The sequence below is a fragment of the Pezoporus wallicus genome, unplaced genomic scaffold (assembly GCF_028554395.1).
Source record: "Pezoporus wallicus isolate ANWC-B61680 ecotype Strahan unplaced genomic scaffold, APGP_CSIRO_Pwel_v1 contig_736, whole genome shotgun sequence".
NCBI classification, from domain to species: Eukaryota; Metazoa; Chordata; class Aves; order Psittaciformes; family Psittacidae; genus Pezoporus; species Pezoporus wallicus.
Window position 1 is genome coordinate 398630 of NW_026639744.1, and position 12678 is coordinate 411307.

Sequence of the window (12678 nt, forward strand, 5' to 3'; positions counted from 1 at the left end):
AGTTGTGGTCTGGTGCCCACATAGCAGAAAGTCTACAGAGCTCTATGGCCATGAATGAGGCATCCTCATTCTTGTTCAGATGCAGCCTTGTTTAATGTGCTTGGCTTTCCCAATGCTGAACCAAGGCTGATGCTGTTTATCAGAGCATTAATTATTCTTGAACAGGGAGTTTCAAGTGGCAGTAATTTTTTTGTGTGAAATGAAGGGATATTGGTGATGAAAATACCCGTGATGAAAATGGTCTGGACACGGTCAGTTGTCATTGTGCTACTTTAAGAACAGAATCATTGAAGTGATAGCTAATGAGCTTGAAAAATATGGAAAGAAAAAAATAAATCCTAAACAAAACCAACAAAAAACTGTCTCCTAAATAAAAATATTCCATCTTTGGTACTCATAACCAAGATCTGAAGAAAAAAAAACCTGAATTTTCAGGACTTGAAGAAGCACACAAGCACATTTAATATTCTAAAAAATACCCATGTGTGCCAATGAATCTAAAAGTAGTTGGACAGCAGCACTTGGCAGCCTGATTGCAAACATTTTGCACACCCATGGGGAGGGGGCTGGATTTCAGTTGTGGTTTCCTGAGTTTTGCAGCCTGGGGAGCGCTCACGTGTTGCCCAGTTACTATCGTTGTGGCGTTTGTGGTAGATCTCATCTTACATTCTTTTCTGCTCGCTGTGGATCCCTGTCTCTCCCAGGTGAGGGCATTTATCTTTACACTGATGCAATTTTACAGCTCCTCTGATTTCTGTGGAGAAGCAGACTGCTTGGCTCCATGGCTGTTAGCATACGTTGGTTACTGAGGAATAAACAGATGGGAGAAGTTGTGTTTGTTTTTCAGGTTCATTATAGATCCTTTAAAATACTGCCTGTTCACCCACTAGATATGGAGACACCTAGGTACAGTCCTAATCCCATGACCTAATTTTAATATTGCCTAGACAATGCTATTATTAATTGAGTACAAGAAAAGCTAAATTATTTGACAATTAACGGGTGGCATCTGGTAGTATTTTTGGATGGTTTTACATGCGTGCCAAAAGCCAGAGTGTGTGAGCATTTTGAAGTAGCTGACACCGGGTCCTTAATCCTGTGTGAAAATCACTAAATGCAAGTGTTTGATTAGCATCTGAGTTCTGCAGTGAGTATTCAGAAATGTTTTCAAGAGGGAGTAGGTTGAACTCGACCATTTTCAATTCTACTCAGAAAATAATGTCTGAGTGTTCCCCTCCAGTTTAGTTCAGTCTTAGCTCCAGAAGTGAAAGTAGCTTGCAGAAAACAGTCGTAGCTGTCTGCAACAGCCATGGCTCTTGGCAGGTATGTGAAGTATTGTACTCATTATTGAAAATAAGGCATGCGTATGGGATGTTGTTCTTGGGTCCCTGGGATCTGAGTGGAGAAATGGGGACGACTGAGTGGTCTGGGTTATAACTGTGCTCGTGAGGTTCATTGTCCCCTGGGAACACTTCCTACTGGTGTGTTAGTAGTTTGGAGACAGAAGGGAGGGGAAGGGCACAGAGTGAGTCCCGTGGGTTGAGACCACTTGGGCAAAGAGCTGCACTTCTGAAAGAACAAGTTGCACAAGAACAAAGGGGACCTACTGGAATCATGCATAGGCAAAGGCAAGTGCAAGAAATAACTTCAGTAACCTGCTTGAACATCACAGCATACAATGAATTACAGTGCTAGCAGTCTGGTGCAGACTGCTGTAATAACACCAAGAATGGTGACGGCTGCAAGAGTGGAGCCAGCACTCCCATGAAGCCACTGGACAAACAGTGAAGCATTATTTATACATTTGTTTGGCATCTATTTTTAATTAATATCTAAAGTTGTATGTGTTTGTAAGTAGGCACTTAACACAAAGGTCTTAGAGCTGATCAGTTAATCAGTAGCTGTAGCAGTGGCTTCCCACTGCACACCAAACTCTTCTTTTGGTTATCTTTCTGATTTTCATCTGACAGGTTTTTCTGTGCCCACTTAGAAAATGGCTTCTCTTCAAAGGGTTTTTCTTAATCACATGAAAATACCATGAGAAGAAAATATTTGTTACTAGTGATGAAGCAATTATCCCAAATATGTCAACTCATTGCAGTCTCCCATTTAGGACGGAGGTAGATGGCTCTGTGAAGCAGCTTACTGAGCAAACCAGCTGTGGCCAGTGGGAACAGTCTTGCAGATAACCCACACAATTACAGCTGTTGCTCAGGATCACCTAGTAAATAATTTGGAGTAATGATTGAGATCCTGGGGGGAAAAAAAGGGAGAAAATCCCAAACAGAAGGGAGGATAAATTTGTACCAATGTGCACAGTATTGTAAATAACCAGAAACACTGTACTCAGCCCAAAAAGATGCTGGTAGAGTGGAAGAAAAATACAGCTGGGGTTTTATAGCTGTTGACAGTCTCTGTTCTCAGCGACTTGTAGGCTGATTCACTCCAGCTCACTGCAAGAATGAAATAACTGGATCAAATCTGGACTGGCCATCTTTGCATTCAACATTTATCTCATCCTCTCTCTCATAAAGAATCTTTTTAGCCAGCTTGGGAGCAGCTTAAAAGAAAATTAGGGAAACAAAGATGCAATCTTGGAGTGACATATCGTAATGAGACCTCTCAGTCTCTCAAACTTTCTCATTAACTTGCACCAAACGCAGGCTTCAAAAATTACAAAAGGATTTTCTCTCATAGCCCATAAATAGTCTGTGCTTAGAGTATACCACGTTGTCTCAGTCTTCTTGGCTTATTCCCAAAGCAGCTTCTTTTGGCATGCTACGGTTGATGGGAATGATATTGTAGGAAGAACAAAGTACAGTTTTTCCAAAGGAAATAATAAATCTGCCGTGGGCTTTCAAAGCAAGCTAGCATAATCAGAAAGTGATATATTTTATGTTTTTTAAGAATGTAGGAAGAACACAGATGTTACTTTGGACCATTAACATCTTCACTATAAAGACATGCAAAATATTTCCTGTGGCTTTTCCCTTTTCTTTTGTTTGACACCTTTTTTTATTAAAATCAAAGCTTTTTTTTTTCATCCTGTATATTAAACTTGGCAACATCACAGCTCTGCCAATGCCAGTATGGTAGGGTGAGCAATTACAGCTGAGTATTTTTAAAACTTTTGGTAAATCTGCTTGTCATTCCACCATTTCATATTTTATCTCCCTAACATACAAGCTCAAAAAAGACATGTAGCTGGAAAGCAACTCCATCTATAAAACAAGGGCAGCAGGCAATACGGTTAGGCTGCTGGCATTAGATATCCAGTAAGTTTGACCTGAAAGTGAGAAGCAAACCCCAAGACGATGTTCATAATTAAAAAAATATTAAACTATTGATGGAGTTAACTGGGGGGGTGGGGGTGGGGGGTGGGGAACAGAGACATTTGAGTTTTTGTTTGGATGGGTTTTTTTGTTTGTTTGGTTTAGTTGTTTTTTTTTGTTTGTTTTGTTTTTTGTTAAGGTTTGGTTTTTGTTGTTTGGTTGGTTTTTCTATAGTGTAATGAAGACTGAAGTTGGTGGGAGACTTGCACTAATTCAGCTTCAGTGGGCTTTAGATCAGGTGCTTAATAACATTAGGTGCCCAGTTTTTCTCTGAACAAGGGCTCCTTGTTTTGGGGTACTGTGAACTCAGATGGTCCTAATGAAGGCTGGAACTGTCTCTGAACGAAAAGGTCACATGTGTGATGCTGGATGTGGGGTTCAGAGATCTCTCCCATTCCCAGAACCTTGCAGAATGCTTTAGGGTTAAAAATTGCACAAGTCTCTTTCAGAGTCCAAGAGAAAGAGTTGAAGCAAATGTGTGTACACATCCTCAGAGCTTTCTGACCAGGGATCAGCAGAATAATTACTGTGATACTTTAGTAACACAGACTGATGTTTGGTCAAAGGAAAATACTACAGTTCAATTTGTGTGGACGATATTTTGCACTTATGGCATTGTTTTCTTTGCTCAGCTCGTTTATGCAGTCTGACACAATTTCCATGGGAAGGAGGTGCAACTGCATTTGCATGTGACTTTTGCTCTTTCTTCACTGTCATGTTTGCAGCACTCTGTTGTGCCTTTTGCTGCTTATCTCTGCACCTGCTTAAAGACTTCTTCCCTGAGGGAAGAATACAAAATTTGTCAGTTGAGCCCTCTTTGGTATTTACTTTTAAATTTAATTTCTTTATTTTTTTCTGTGCTGGCAAACTGAGAGCTGAAACCCAGGTATTTCCCTTGTACTTCATTAAGGACCCACCCATTATAAATATCCAGCTAAGACTATCAGAAATTATTGGGAATCTTCTTCAGATGATCTTTTCTCCTGTGAAACCAGAAGGATCATCTCCAGCAACGCTCAGAAGTTTTGCATCTGAATGTTTCAGTGCTTTTGCAAGCAGAGAGATGCTCCTCATGTAACTTCTGCCCAAAGAGACTGCACTTGGTAGCAGTAGTTTTGCTTTCTGCTCTAGAAGGAATGGTGAAAAAACAACCAACCAAAGCGATATAGTTTGGTAATTTTGTGAAAATGCAGGGTTATTTATCACACAACCTAGATACTTCCTAGTGTGTGGTGTACAAACACAAACTTGTATGAACAGGATCTGCAATGAGATACCCTAGCCCATCCGCTCTTTTTTTAAGTTCAAGGAAGAAACAGAAACACATGGGTAGGAGGGATAAAGAGTGCTGTTTTAACAATGTAGGTATTAATTCCCAAAACAGAGTTGTGGGGTTTCTATTTACCAAACCCCACAATAAATGAAAACATCAAGCAGTAAAAAGACTTTAGAGCACTGTCAGAGATGAGGGATGCATAAGCATGCAGCACATGGAGAGAAGCAGATGTGTTGTTCATCTTCTGTAAATGTATAATTCCTTGCAAAAGAAATGACGTTACTGTTCAGCCACTTTAAATAGTTTTATTGTTTATATCACCCTAAACTGTAGGAAATACTACCTGCTTGCTTCCTCTTTTTTTAATGTATCCATGAAAATTGTTTAGCATCTGAGCAGTGCTATTTCTGTATTCACTCACACTGGATTTTCTAAGATACTTATCAAGCAAATGCAATGAAGTTGATTTTCTTGCCCAATCCCATCAAATACTGCATTTTGCTTTCTATCTTCTCCCTGTCTCTTGGTTGCAGATAGCATTTATCTTTACCGAGCAGGTTACTGAGGGAATTAACATTTATTTGTGCCATGCGGGGGAGGAGTGACACTGCTATATCCCACTACTGACCTCGGGAGTAATGGGAGGCTTAATTAATTACATTTTGTGCTGTGCTTTGACAGACCCAAATCAAAGGCATGGCAGGCATAGCAACTATTATTGTGTTGATGGTAAATGAATTTTAATGTTGTAATACTGCAATGCGAGGAATAAGAGGAAAAATGGCAAGAAGTTCTCTTCTGGGATGGTCAGAAAAACTACTAGGAAGTCTCTTTGCAAATATGGCTGAGTACAGGCATGTGTGTTTGCATTTTCACACAGGTCTGAGAGAAGAGTTAATGGACTACAGAGCTATCAGGTTCATTTCCAATTTTCCACCAGACTGTAATGAAATGCCACAATGCCTCAAACCAAACCTCTCATTAGTCTCCCTATTAGTTTTCACTCTAGTAAATAAAATAATGGTGCTACTAAGAGTTAATAATGGGCAATCAGGATCTCTTTCATGCCTGTCACTTTTCTCCCTGCTCTTAGGAAAAAAAAACCCATGTGTGTGAGGAAAAAAATAAAATTAACCCCTTTATAATTCTACTGACTCTTTCCCTGCACCCCCCTTTTATTTAAATCTTTTATTTCATGGTTCTGTGCTTTTTTTATGGCTGCCACTGATCCAGAAGTACACTTTCTTATGAAGCATCCTTGTTTGTCAGAAAGGCTCCTGATGAAGTTTCTGCAGTTGATACCCACCTCTGGAATTCTCTTCCTGGCACTGAGATGTCTGCTACCAAAACCTGGCAGCAAAGGAAAAACACACTGTAAGCAATTTGGTGAAATATTGTTCTTGATGCGTGCAATGGGCATGCTGAAACAGTAGTTTAGAAATTGTGAAGCACATTGTTAAAACATGCCACACATGTTTAATGCTTCTGATAGGAAATAGAGTTACGTAGCTGCATGAGGGTATTTTGGAGGTTGGTGCATGGCCAGAGCTTCTATCTTGCTCCTTACTGACTTGGCCACTTTTTTTATGGCCTAAAACCTTAGAAATTGATCTGGGGCATGTCCATGCTTCTGCTGTGGTACAGAACCCTGCATCGGCTAAGTAATCTATTTCTTGTCAGTCAAACAATAGCAGGTCCTAGAGGATATAGGGATTTCCCTTGTCACCTAACCTTGAATTGTCTTAAATCTTCCATTCCCCTTCCCCACGTGTTTATTTCTCCATGTTCTGTTACACCCTTGCCCTTGAAGCATTCCTACTTTTTCTCTCCAACTTTTCTATAGCTGCCTATCTTTCTGTAAACCCTACCTTATCCTTTCTAATAATTTATTCTTTATTTGAGGTATAAAGGCTTTTTCTTATACTAGATAGGTGTTATATATTGTTCTATTAAGCCGTGCTTTCTCAAAGGAATGTCCAAAGGGAATTGTATTTGAGAGTTACCAATGTAAGTTAAGGGATACTGAACCGGTATGAAATCCTATTCTTTTTGAGGTTGCTTTGGTGATGAGGGTGTAAGACTGGATACAGTTAAAAGAAATAATTGATCAGAGTTTTTGCTCTTTTCAAGTGATCCAGGCAGTCTAAATTTAAATGAAGGATTTAAGAATGCTCTGCATGTCCTGTTCTTCATAAAGCGTTGTGACTTAATACCGTGTTCCCAGTTTTACCGCTGGAAAGTAATTTCCAAATGCTGGAGACCAGTAACTCCATAAGTGTTTACCTTAATTCTCTTTGTAGAATTGGAAAATTCAGTACTGCTGCTATTGCAGAAAGGCACCCATTTAGACTGCTCATTCAGTCTTCTGTCTATGAGTATCTGTTGAATATTATTAAATATTGTTAATTATACCACTAATTCCATATGAAACAAAGGACTGTTGGGGCATGCAGGAACCTAAGTCTAACATTTGCATTATGATTATAAAACACCGATAGCTTGGAATACGTCACCAAGGTATTGTCCTTGAATCTACCACCGAATAAGACCATTTGGTAGAATCTTGTCAGTAACTGAACTTGAAGCTTTAAAGCTCAATACATTCAATCGTGTTCCTTTGATGTGACGCTTAATATCCTTTCACTGATTTTGAACTTCTTCCTGCTGAGACTCATGGTTTGGAGTTGTGTTTTCTGGGGTCAGCACACAAACACCACAGTTCCCTGAGGTCTGTGGGAAGCAGAAGATAGGTGGAGATTTGGACAACTTTGTATCAAGACTCTCTCCTATATCTCTGAAGATGTGAAGATTCTGTTCCCACCAAGCAGCAAAATAATCATTATAGCATATCCAGACTTGAGATATGTGGAAGCACCATCATGTTTCACCATCTCCTTGTAGTCTTTTTGCCCCAGATGGTGAACAGCCAGAAGAAGAGGGGCTGGTAGGCCTGCTCAGAGGTGTTAAGTGTGTGAGCATCTCTGCTATGCCCTGGCTTTCGTACAGCCTGAACATGGATGCCCAGCCCTCATTCCACCAAGCCTTAAGGTTAATGATTTACACTTCCTCTTCCAAAACCTTGGCCTCAATCAGGTTATAGAAAACAGGCAGTGTGCCTTCTGGGAGCTGTCTGCTACTGCAGTAACTGAGCCGTTCTTTCAAAACCACCAAATGCTGGGTGCTCTTGGCAAAGATATAAAGGTGACTAAAACTGGCAGAAAGCTTTTTAAAAAGGGCATAGCAAAATTTAATTTAGACAGACATGTTATCTCTGATGCTGGTAGTGGAGAACTATAAATAGTAATGATGAGGTACACTTCCTAGGAGAGGTACTCTTCTGAGATACAGAAGCAAAGAAGTTCAGCCTTGTGCCTCAACTAGATTAGGTCATGATGGACACAGAGAATGAAATTATAGTAGCCCCAGTTTAGTTATTTTCCTACTGTTTATGGAGAATCTGAGGAATCCAATCTAACAGTGTTAAGAGCCACAGATGCACACTGCTGTTTGTACAAGCTATATGCAGCTAAAGAAATGGCTTTCGTGTTCCCCAGCTATGAAGTGATCATTCATAAACCATTGCAAACAAGTGGATGAATAAAATGCATTGAATGTAGGCACAGAAACCAAGGGCTGTACTGAAGATACTGAAGATAGTAATGTGTTTTCATTCCTGACCAATTAGGAAGTGTCTGAAGATATGTGAAAATTTAAATCTATTTTTACACAAGTGCACAAAAGCAGAGACATAACACTAAAGCTCCTCAAAAGCCCCCAGCCATTTCTGAAGGACCAGATGTCACTCATTCATTCACCATAAGAACAAAACTAGGATTTGCTATCAACGGAACTAGTGTTGCCAGCTGGTTTTGTCCACAATTGTTAATTCTTTCATGTAATCTTTTAAACTAAAGAATTAATAATAGCTATTAATAGCTGGCCTTTGATGCTTCAGGGTTCCCTAATTTAACTTGGTGTGAGATACCATAGCACTTACTTGTGGTTAACTACTGCTCATGAGCCTGCCTTAAATATCACGTCAGTGCTCAGACTCTCAAAGGGGTGCAGATGATGCTTGTCTGTAGTGAGCAATCCTCCTTAGGAGAATAAATAAATGTCTTTCACAGTAAATTACCTAGCTTTTTATGGTTAACATAAATTATTTCTTTAATACTCAAGTCTGTATGGGACTCTTAAAATGCTTTACGATTTATTTAATAACTTAAATAATTTTACAAGTTATTTTAATGACGGTTTTATGTATGACGTTTCCAGGCTGTTTGAAATAACTATGCTTGCACATACAATCAGGTAGACATACCTTCTAACAGATACTAATGGAGTGAGTTGGCATAAATTGATTCATATAAAAGCCTTTTCAATTAGACTTTTCGACCTCACAATCTCCCTACAAAAACACAAGGCTTTTGTAACCTTCACGAGACTTACAGCCCTTATAATCCTGATACTGTTGATAGATATCTTGCCTGTCCTTTTAAACTTTTCATCTTCAAGATGCAGCCTCATAACCTTGCTGCTTGTTTTGTCTTCCCTTCAGTAAGCTCCTTGTCTGTATTGTTGCAATGGATGGGATGATTCACAACCACTGACAGCTTCAACCAGATGACTCTGTTCCTAGTTATGGTATTTGTAGGAATAAATATGAAAATAATTAAATTCTGTGTATCAGGCTATCCTTTTTTTCTTCTGAGGCTCGATCTTTGAGCTGAGTTATGAACACTGTGCCAGTGTCCCAGAATCACTGTCCACCCTCTGTTAGCAGTGCTCACTGTTCCACTCTTCTAACCTTGTTTTCTCATTAGCTCGCCTGAAAATGAGACTTCTTTTTTTACCCACTTATTTTTGGGGTTAAGGCTGGCTATCATCTCAATCCATAGAGGACCACTGAATGCTTGGTCTGCTGCACCCAGTTTTACAGCCACCACCTGATACAATCTGTGAACCAAGGAGTAAAAGTCATCAGATGCCTTTCCATGGCCCAAGCAATGCCCTGTATCCAATAGAGGCTGCCATAGCTGCCTTCTTGCATGAGCTTTCTGGCTCCTGTCATCGTCATCCAAGCACTGCCAGCTCAGGACCAGTTTCTGCCTCCACACCCAGCCTTGACTAAGGTCTTATGCCCAGAGCTGGCATATGCCTTTCAAATCACCTGCCTAAGCAGTTCATCAGCCAGAAATAAGCAGCCGCTCTGGTTCTGCAGCATGGCAAGGAAGGAGATCTTGTCCTGCTCACACAAAAGTTTGTTCCTCAGTTCCCTAAAGGCTTTCCTGGACCTCTTTATTACTTGTTCTTTCCCAATCACTTCTTCAAGTCCTCTTTCAGCTTTTATCTGACTTGTGGGATACAGTGGTCTGCCTAAGGAGGTCGGCCCTTGATCCTGGGTCTCAGTGATCCATTACATAGTATTTTTCATGCAAAACCCTAAGGAATCTTTAAAATTAATGTTTATACTATAGTAATCCTAAGAGGAAAACAGACCTCAGCAAGATGCTGTGTAGGTAAGTTATAAGCAGGTAATTCATAGAATCACAGAACGGTTTGAGTTGGAAGGGACCGTAAAGACAACCTAGTTCCAGCCCCGCTACCACAGGCAGGACAACTTCCACCAGACCAGGTTGCTCAGAGCCCTGTCCAACCTGATCTTAAACACTGCCAGGGATGGGGCAGCCACAGCTTCTCTGGGCAACCTGTGCCCATGCCTCATCACTCTCACAGTGAGGAACTTCTTCCTAATATCTAATTTAAATCTGCTCTCTGTCAATTTAAAGCCATTTCCCGTTGTCCCATCTCTACAGGCCTTTGTAAAAACCCCTCTCCAGCTTTCTTGTTGGCCCCTTTAGCCACTGGAAGCTGCTCTAAGTTCTTCCCAGAGCCTTCTTGTCTGCAGGCTGAACAAGCCCAGCTCTCTCAGCCTGTCTCCATAGGAGAGATACTCCAGTATTTTCATGGCCTCCTCTGGACTTGCTCCAACAGTTCCATGTCCTTCTTATGTTGGGGGCCCATGCAATTGGGTGCAGTACTGCAGGTGGAGCTTCACCAGAGCAGAGTGGGAGAATCAGCTCAGCTCAAAGACTGGGCTTGACTTTCCAGCCTTTCCAGTGAGTGTGCAATGGTTATAGCAACAGAGTAACTCTTAAAAAAATAAATTAGACATAGGAGTGCACATGTAGCAGGGCTCAAAACCCAGTGGACAAAAACATCTTTGGCTGTGCTGGAGATCTGTTTGAATGAGCTTATGTTTTGTGGATGATATTCCCATAAACTTTGCAAAAGGAAAAGAGGAAACGGGAGCAGAATGGAACAGGAAAGACCGGTGGTGTCATGCCGGGCTCCTGCTGGAGCCCCTGCCCTGATTTGTGTATGGGAGTGCAGAATGGGAGCGTGAGACAGGTTGTGTAGCTTCTCCCATCAGCAAGAGCATTCCTGGCTTGATTAGCAGCTTTCAGCTGGCAGCCAGTGCTGATTTAATACTAATGCTTTTTTTATTAATGGTTGTTTAGTCTGTTTTGAATGTTTTCTGCATGGCTAATTAATGTACCAAAATGAATTAAAATGTGTTGCTAAATTTTACAGTAGTATACAAACAAATGGCTGGAAGTCTCAGCTCCTCTTCAATGTTTTATCTAAACTTTGTGTTCTCAGAGACAGATCTAAAAGCCACTTAACTGAGCTAAAATGTGATGTCATTCTTCTCTAAATACACATAGGTATTTATGTTCAGCCTGTTGAGAAACAGACTTGAATATAGTGAGATATATGTAATTACTTTCTTTTAATGATAACAGAACCCACTTAAAATTGGCAGGGGATCAAAACCTGCAGCCACATATATGGGATTTTGCTTGAGTAAAGCACTCTGTAACATTATGCTGGGGAAAACCAGCATGATTCATCACTGGGAAGACACTCCCAGCTGGAGCAGATAGTTAGAAACCTCTCGCTATTGACCCTTGTGAAGAGCGGTGTCAGCCCCTCCGAGCGGAAAAGCTGCCGGGAAGAAGGTAACCCTGCAGCCAGGGTGTTTGTATTTCATATTTGAACAGTGCTGGTGGGGTGCTCGGTTTGCTTTTCACTGTGGAGGGCAGAGCTGTGCCACGCTACAATTCCTCTCCCCTTTTGGCTGCTAATTTGCCGTGTTTCTGAATTTACGCTTTATTGTCCATAGATAATTTTCTCTCTGAAACAAAGACGATTTGTGTAAGAGAGTAGAATAACAGCATACGTGTTTGATATGGGTCTGTCTATGCTTGAAATAATCCAGCATCTAATTTTTAATGAAGCATGAAAGAAAGCTAGAGCTCAGCACAATCCGTGCCCAGCGAAGATCCTAATCTTCCCTTTCCAACAGCGGAGAGCTGCAGCGGGCACATCTGTTCCATGACCGAGCAGCGTGGTAGCCGCTGGCCCCGGGAGGGAAGTGCACTGAGCCGGCAGCCTGAGGTCCCTCTGCTGGGCGATGGGAACCGGGCAGCGGTAGAAGGCAGCGACCGGCCGGGGAGCGCAGGCGGGGGGCCGGGCCTGGGGTCCCCCAGCTGCTGGCTCTGCTGAGGGTGTGATGGAAACCCCCTGAACGACAAGCCGGGAAAGACTTGCTGCAAAGGTACATCTCTCTCTATATATATTCTACCAAAACTCTTCTAACTTTTCTATTACTGAAAAAAAAAGTGAGTTTCTTGTATAAAAGTCACATGCCCTTAAGAAAACACACTGTGTGTTTTGAAAGGGAAACCTGAACATTTCCCGTTCATTTAGCTATCTGTTGCATTATTTCAGTACTGAGTATGGCTTAGGCACTTCGATAAAAGAGCAAAACTGGACCCTGTCTTTGCTGGGGGAGACTTGGGGGGAATCTGGTGAGCCCCTCCTGCGCACTTATTTTGGGGTGAGAGCACCACCACATCTCCCCCCCCCCCCCCCCAACACTGCCCTACAGCAAGCTCATTTATCAGGGAGGGTTCGCTTGGGTGCAGAGCCGCAGGAGCGGTTTGTCCGGGTGCTTTTTGCAAGGTGGGGTGATGGAGCGGGCAAGACACGGTTATCTGTCTGCTC

At 41.5% G+C, this 12678-nt stretch overlaps 1 protein-coding gene across 4 annotated transcripts in view; it reads left to right on the forward strand.

Moving 5' to 3' along the window:
- Nucleotides 1-12678, forward strand: part of LYPD6 (LY6/PLAUR domain containing 6) — a 63381-nt gene that overhangs the window by 16758 nt on the left and 33945 nt on the right. For 2 of the 4 annotated variants that reach the window (XM_057415581.1, XM_057415585.1), the window contains exon 1: nt 11819-12229. The exons of 1 other annotated variant lie outside the window; for it this stretch is intronic. The gene's annotated coding sequence lies outside the window, so the exon portion shown is untranslated. Of the gene's footprint in view, nt 1-11535; nt 11631-11818; nt 12230-12678 lie in introns of those variants that run through there. One more of the 4 variants, XM_057415582.1, reaches the window with a different exon arrangement.